The 7,039-nt window shown below is 60.3% G+C and overlaps 1 long non-coding RNA gene across 15 annotated transcripts in view; it reads left to right on the top strand.

Moving 5' to 3' along the window:
- Positions 1–5,656, top strand: part of LOC139586103 (uncharacterized) — a 13,946-nt gene extending 8,290 nt beyond the window's left edge. For 4 of the 15 annotated variants that reach the window (XR_011677459.1, XR_011677457.1, XR_011677453.1 and 1 more), the window contains 3 exons: positions 556–2,706; positions 4,858–5,166; positions 5,537–5,656. This is a non-coding gene — a long non-coding RNA (uncharacterized lncRNA). Of the gene's footprint in view, positions 1–415; positions 2,737–2,985; positions 3,276–4,857; positions 5,167–5,536 lie in introns of those variants that run through there. The other 11 variants (XR_011677458.1, XR_011677455.1, XR_011677464.1 and 8 more) reach the window with 10 other exon arrangements.
- The last annotated feature ends 1,383 nt before the right edge of the window (positions 5,657–7,039 follow it).

Here is a 7,039-nt window from a genome sequence, read left to right as displayed (position 1 = left end):
GACAGGTGAGGAAGGGTCTGGAAATTGAGGGGGGGGGTCCGGAAATTGAGGAAGGGTCCAGACAGGTTTGGAGAGGTCCCGGCAGGTGCAGGAGGGGCTGGAAATTGAGGAGGGGTCCCGGAAATTGAGGGGGGGGTCCCGGCAGGTGCAGGGGGGGCTCGGGCAGGTTCGGAAGGGTCCAGAAATTGAGGAGGGGGCACAGACAGGTGAGGAGGGGTCCGGAAATTGAGGAAGGGTCCGGAAATTGGGGAGGGGTCTCAGGCAGGTTTGGGGGGGTCCCGGCAGGTGAGGAGGGGTCCGGAAATTGGGGAGGGGTCCCGGAAATTGGGGAGGGGTCCTGGCAGGTGCAGGGTGAGCGTGCGAGGGGCAGGAAAGGAGCGGGGGGGGCGTGCGAGGATTGGGGTGAGCGTGGAAGGTTCTGGATGGGTGTGCAAGGGCTTGGATGGGTGTGGAAGGGTCTGGATCTGTGTGCAAGGATTTGGGTGCGTGTCTGAGGGACTGGATGGGTGTGCAAGGGTTTGAATGAGTGTGGAAGGTTCTGGATGCGTGTGCAAGGGCTTGGATGGGTGTGCAAGGATTTGGATGCCTGTTTGAGGTTCAGGGTGAGTGTGCAAGGGTTTGAATGAGTGTTTGAGGTTCTGGATGCGTGTGCAAGGGCTTGGATGGGTGTGGAAGGTTCTGGATGAGTGTGCAAGGGACAGGGTGAGTGTGCAAGGATTTGGACGCCTGTTTGAGGTTTTGGGTGCGTGTGTGAGGTTTTGGGTGCGTGTGCAAGGGTTTGGGTGCGTGTGCAAGGGACTGCAGAGGACGCTGCAGCAGCAGCAGAGGGGGCAGGGCTGCAGCGAGCGTGCAAAGATCAGGATGGGCGTGCAAAGGGCTGGGATGGGCGTGCAAGGGACGGGGACGGGAGTTTGAGGCTTTGGATGGGTGTGCAGGGACCAGGATGGGCGTGCAAGGGTCGGGAATGAGTGTGCAAGGATTTGGGTGCGTGTTTGAGGCTCAGGATGGGCGTGCAAGGGACCAGGATGAGTGTGCAGGGATCAGGGTGAGTGTGCAAGGGGCTGTGATGGGTGTTTGAGGTTTTGGATGGGTGTGCAAGGATTTGGGTGCGTGTTTGAGGCTCAGGGTAAGTGTGCAAAGGTCGGGGATGGGAGTTTGAGGTTTTGGATGAGTGTGCAGGGATCAGGATGGGTATTTGAGGTTTTGGATGGGTGTGCAAGGATTTGCAGGGGCGTTTGAGGCTCAGGGTGGGTGTGCAAGGATTTGCAGGGGCGTTTGAGGCTCAGGGTGGGTGTGCAAGGGGCTGGGATGAGTGTGCCAGGCTCAGGGTGAGTGTGCAAGGCTCAGGGTGAGTGTGCAAGGGACAGGGATGGGTGTTTGAGGTTTTGGATGAGTGTGCAAGGTTTTGCATGGATATTTGAGGCTCAGGGTGAGTGTGCAAGGATTTGCAGGGGCATTTGAGGCTCAGGATGGGTGTGCAAGGGACTGGGATGAGTGTGCAAGGCTCAGGGTGAGTGTGCCAGGCTCAGGGTGAGTGTGCAAGGCTCAGGGTGAGTGTGCAAGGCTCTGAGCGTTGCAGGCGCCGCTGCGGTGCCGCAGGGGCGTGCAAGGGAAGGCGCTGGAAAGCGCTGGAAGGGACGGGAGGGGACACGGAGGGGACACGGAGGGGACATTGGGGGGACAGGGAGGGGACAGGGAGGGGACATTGGGGGGACAGGGACAGGTGTGGAAGGTGCTGGAAGGGGCGTGCAAGGACCCCAGGGACACCGAGGGGTGTGCAAGGGACAGGGAGGGGACACCAAGGGGACATTGAGGGGGACAGGGAGGGGACAGGGATTTGGGGACAGGGATTTGGGGACAGGGATCTGCAGGGGTTTGGGGACATTTTCCCTGTTTTTTATGGGGTTTGGGACATCGGGATTTGGGGACACAGAGGGGGACAGGGATTTGGGGACAGGGATTTGGGGACAGGGATCTGCAGGGATCTGGGGACATTTTCCCTGTTTTTTATGGGGTTTGGGACATTGGGATTTGGGGACAGGGACACGGGGACATCAGGATTTGGGGACAGGGATTTGGGGACAGGGACCTGAAGGGGTTTGGGGACATTTTCTCTGTTTTCTATGGGGTTTGGGGACATCAGGGTCTGGGGACATCAGGATTTGGGGACAGGGGTCCCTGGGAGTTGGGGACATCAGGGCTTGGGGACATTTTCTCTGTTTTTTATGGGATTTGGGGACATTTTCTCTGTTTTTTGTGGGGTTTGGAGCCCGGCGGCGCCGCTGGAGCGGGGCCAGGGTGGCGGGGACACGCGGGGGACACGCGTGACACAGGCAGGGACAGGCGGGGGACACGCGTGACAGGCCCAGGGACACGCGTGACAGGCCCAGGGACATGCGTGACACAGGCAGGGACACGCAGGGGACACGCGTGACACAGGCAGGGACATGCGTGACAGGCCTGGGGACATGCGGGGGACACTGAGGGACACTCGTGACACAGGCAGGGACATGCGTGACAAGCTTGGGGACATGCAGGGGACACTCGTGACAGGCCTGGGGACACTCGTGACAGGCTCAGGGACACGCAAGGGACACGCGTGACAGGCCTTGGGACACACGGGGGGACACGCGTGACAGGCTCTGATGTCCCCGCGTGATGTCCCCAAATCCCTGGGCCTGTCCCTGTCCCCCAAACCCCTTTGGGGTGTCCCCATGTCCTTGTCCCTGTGTCCCTGTCCCCGTGTCCCTGTCCCCGTGTCCCCGTGTCCCCGTGTCCCCGTGTCCCCGTGTCCCTGTCCCTGCGGCATTGCCAGCCCTGAGCTCCCTGTCCCCATCCCGATGTCCCCAAACCGTGTCCTTGTCCCTGTCCCTGTCCCTGCGCCTGCGGCCTGGCCAGGCCTTGAGTCCCTGTCCTTGTCCCTGTGTCCATCCCTGTCCCCTGTCCCTGTCCCTGTGTCCATCCCGATGTCCCCAAACCCCAAAGGTGTCCCTGTCCCTGTCCCTGCGCCAGTGGCCTGGCCAGGCCCTGAGTCCCTGTCCTTGTCCCTGTGTCCATCCCTGTGTCCATCCCTGTCCCTGTCCCTGTCCCTGTGTCCCTGTGTCCATCCCTGTCCCTGTGTCCATCCCTGTCCCTGTGTCCCTGTGTCCCTGTCCCCGTGTCCATCCCGATGTCCCCAAACCCCGATGGTGTCCCTGTGTCCTTGTCCCTGTGCCAGCGGCCGGGCCGGGCCCTGAGCTCCCTGTCCCCATCCCTGTCCCTGTGTCCATCCCGATGTCCCCATTCCAGTGTCCCCCGTGTCCATCCCGATGTCCCCAAACCCCGTTCCTGTCCCCGTGTCCCTGTCCCTGCGCCAGTGGCCGGGCCAGGCCTTGAGTCCCTGTCCCTGTGTCCATCCCGATGTCCCCAAACCCCAATGGTGTCCCCATGTCCCTGTCCCCGTGTCCTTGTCCCTGCGCCAGAGGCCTGGCCCTGTCCCCATTCCAGTGTCCCCGTGTCCATCCCTGTCCCTGTCCCTGTCCCCAAACCCCAATGGTGTCCCTGTCCCCGTGTCCTTGTCCCTGTCCCTGTCCCCGTGTCCCTGTCCCTGCGCCAGCGGCCGGGCCGGGCCCTGAGCCCCCTGTCCCCATCCCAGTGTCCCCGTGTCCATCCCGATGTCCCTCTGTCCCCATGTCCCTGTCCCCATCCCAGTGTCCCTGTGTCCATCCCTGTCCCTGTCCCCCTGTCCCCGTGTCAATCCCGATGTCCCCAAACCCCTTTGGGGTGTCCCCGTGTCCCTGTGTCCCTGTCCCTGTCCCCGTGTCCCTGTCCCTGCACCAGCGGCCTGGCCGGGCCCAGTGTCCCTGTCCCCATCCTGGTGCAAATCCCGATGTCCCCAAACCGTGTCCCTGTCCCTGTCCCTGCACCAGTGGCCTGGCCAGGCCTTGAGTCCCTGTCCTTGTCCCTGTGTCCATCCCTGTGTCCATCCCTGTCCCTGTGTCCCTGTGTCCCTGTCCCCGTGTCCATCCCGATGTCCCCAAACCCCGATGGTGTCCCTGTGTCCTTGTCCCTGTGCCAGCGGCCGGGCCGGGCCCTGAGCTCCCTGTCCCCATCCCTGTCCCTGTGTCCATCCCTGTCCCCATTCCAGTGTCCCCATGTCCATCCTGATGTCCCCAAACCCCGTTCCTGTCCCCGTGTCCCTGTCCCTGCGCCAGTGGCCGGGCCAGGCCTTGAGTCCCTGTCCCTGTGTCCATCCCGATGTCCCCAAACCCCAATGGTGTCCCCATGTCCCTGTCCCCGTGTCCTTGTCCCTGCGCCAGAGGCCTGGCCCTGTCCCCATTCCAGTGTCCCCGTGTCCATCCCTGTCCCTGTCCCTGTCCCCAAACCCCAATGGTGTCCCTGTCCCCGTGTCCTTGTCCCTGTCCCTGTCCCCGTGTCCCTGTCCCTGCGCCAGCGGCTGGGCCGGGCCCTGAGCCCCCTGTCCCCCATTCCAGTGTCCCCGTGTCCATCCCGATGTCCCTCTGTCCCCATGTCCCCTGTCCCCATCCCAGTGTCCCTGTGTCCATCCCTGTCCCTGTCCCTGTGTCCATCCCGATGTCCCCAAACCCCTTTGGGGTGTCCCCGTGTCCCTGTGTCCCTGTCCCTGTCCCCATGTCCTTGTCCCTGCACCAGCGGCCTGGCCGGGCCCAGTGTCCCTGTCCCCATCCTGGTGCAAATCCCGATGTCCCCAAACCGTGTCCCTGTCCCTGTCCCTGCGCCAGTGGCCTGGCCAGGCCTTGAGTCCCTGTCCTTGTCCCTGTGTCCATCCCTGTGTCCATCCCTGTCCCTGTGTCCCTGTCCCTGTCCCTGTGTCCATCCCGATGTCCCCAAACCCCAAAGGTGTCCCCGTGTCCTTGTCCCTGCGCCAGAGGCCTGGCCAGGCCTTGAGTCCCTGTCCCTGTGTCCATCCCTGTCCCCCTGTCCCTGTGTCCCTGTGTCCATCCCAATGTCCCCAAACCCCTTTGGGGTGTCCCCATGTCTCTGTGTCCCTGTCCCTGTCCCCATCCCTGTCCCCTGTCCCCGTGTCAATCCCGATGTCCCCAAACCCTGATGGTGTCCCCATGTCCCTGTGTCCCTGTCCCTGTCCCCCTGTCCCTGTCCCTGCACCAGCGGCCTGGCCGGGCCCTGAGTCCCTGTCCCTGTCCCTGTGTCCATCCCTGTCCCCCTGTCCCTGTGTCCCTGTGTCCATCCCGATGTCCCCAAACCCCTTTGGGGTGTCCCTGTGTCCCTGTGTCCCTGTCCCTGTCCCCATCCCTTTGTCTGTCCTTGTCCCTGTCCCCGTCCCTGTGTCCATCCCTGTCCCTCTGTCCCCATCCTGCAGTCCCTGTCCCTCTGTCCCCATGTCCCTGTCCCCAACCCAGTGTCCCTGTGTCCATCCCTGTCCCCATTCCAGTGTCCCCGTGTCCATCCCGATGTCCCCAAACCCCGTCCTTGTCCCCGTGTCCCTGTCCCTGCGCCAGCGGCCGGGCCGGGCCCCGAGTCCCTGTCCCTGTCCCCCAGACCCCGATGATGTCCCCAGACCCCGATGATGTCCCCAAACCCCGATGATGTCCCCACATCCCCTTTGTCCCCCTGTCCCCAGCCCCGGAAAATGGGAAAATCCCATTAAAAAACCAGAGAAATCCCATAAAAAAAACCGGAGAAATGCCGTAAAAAATGGAAATCCCATAAAAAATGGGAATCCCATAAAAAAACCCAGAGAAATACCATAAAAAAAAAAAAAAACAGAGAAATTCCATAAAAAAAGGAGAATCCCATAAAAAATGGAAATCCCATAAAAAATGGAAATCCCATAAAAACCAGAGAAATCCCATAAAAAATGGGAATTTTCCCCCCAAAAATGGGAATTTTTACCCCCAAAAATGGGAATTTCCTCCCCAAAAAATGGGAATTTTCCCCCCCAAAAATGGGATTTTTACCCCCAAAAATGGGAATTTTCTCCAGTCCAAAAATGGGAATTTTCCCCCCCCAAAAATGGGAATTTCTCCAGCCCAAAGAAGGAAAAATGCCCCCTAAAAAATGGGAATTTCCTCCCCCCCTAAAAAATGGGAATTTCCTCCCCAAAAAATGGGGATTTTCCCCCCCAAAAATGGGAATTTTCCCCCTAAAAAATGGGGAATTTCCTCCCCCCAAAAAAGGGGATTTTTACCCCCAGAAATGGGGATTTCCTCCCCACCCAAAAATGGGAATTTCTCCCCAAAAATGGGAATTTTCCCCCCCCCCCAAAAATGGGGATTTTCCCCCCCAAAAATGGGGAATTTCCCCCCACCCAAAAAGGGGGAATTTTCCCCCCTAAAAAATGGGAATGTCCTCCCCCAAAAATGGGAATTTCTCCAGTCCAAAAATGGGAATTTTCCCCCCGTAATTGGGAATTCCCCCCCAAAAATTTGGGGTCCCCCAAAAATGGGGAGAAAAAACCCCAAAAAATACAAAAATAATTAAAAAAAAAAAACAACAGAAAACCTCAAAAAGTAAAAATAAAAAACCCCAAAAATTCCGAATTTTGGGGAACCCCTCCCCCATTTTTTGGGGGGGGTCTCCCCCCCACCCCCCCCAGGGCCCCTCCCCCCCCCTCCCCCTCCCCCCCCCTTTTCCCACGCGGCCCCTCCCCCACCCCGCCCCTCCCCCCCCCCCCGGGATTAACGGGGAGCAGATGGGGTGGGGGAGGGGCGGGGGGGGAGGGGCTGGGGGGGGGATTCCGCCCCTCCCCCACCCGGGGCTGCCCGGGGCGGGGTTAACGAGGGGGGGGGGAGGGGATTTTGGGGGAGATTTGGGGGGAATTTGGGGGGAATTGGGCAAATTCGGGGATTTTGGGGGAATTGGGGGGAATTGGGCAAATCTGGGGGGAATTGGGCAAATCTGGGGATTTTGGGGGGAATTGGGCAAATCTGGGGATTTTGGGGGGAGATTTGGGGGGAATTGGGCAAATTCGGGGATTTTGGGGGGAATTGGGGGGAATTGGGCAAATTCGGGGATTTTGGGGGAGATTTGGGGGGAATTGGGCAAATTCGGGGGAAATTGG

Source organism: Agelaius tricolor, unplaced genomic scaffold, assembly GCF_023055355.1.
Source record: "Agelaius tricolor isolate 1412-34295 unplaced genomic scaffold, bAgeTri1.0.p SCAF_102, whole genome shotgun sequence".
Classification (NCBI taxonomy): Eukaryota; Metazoa; Chordata; class Aves; order Passeriformes; family Icteridae; genus Agelaius; species Agelaius tricolor.
Note: the sequence above shows the minus strand (reverse complement) of the source record. Positions and strands in the feature narration are given on the sequence as shown.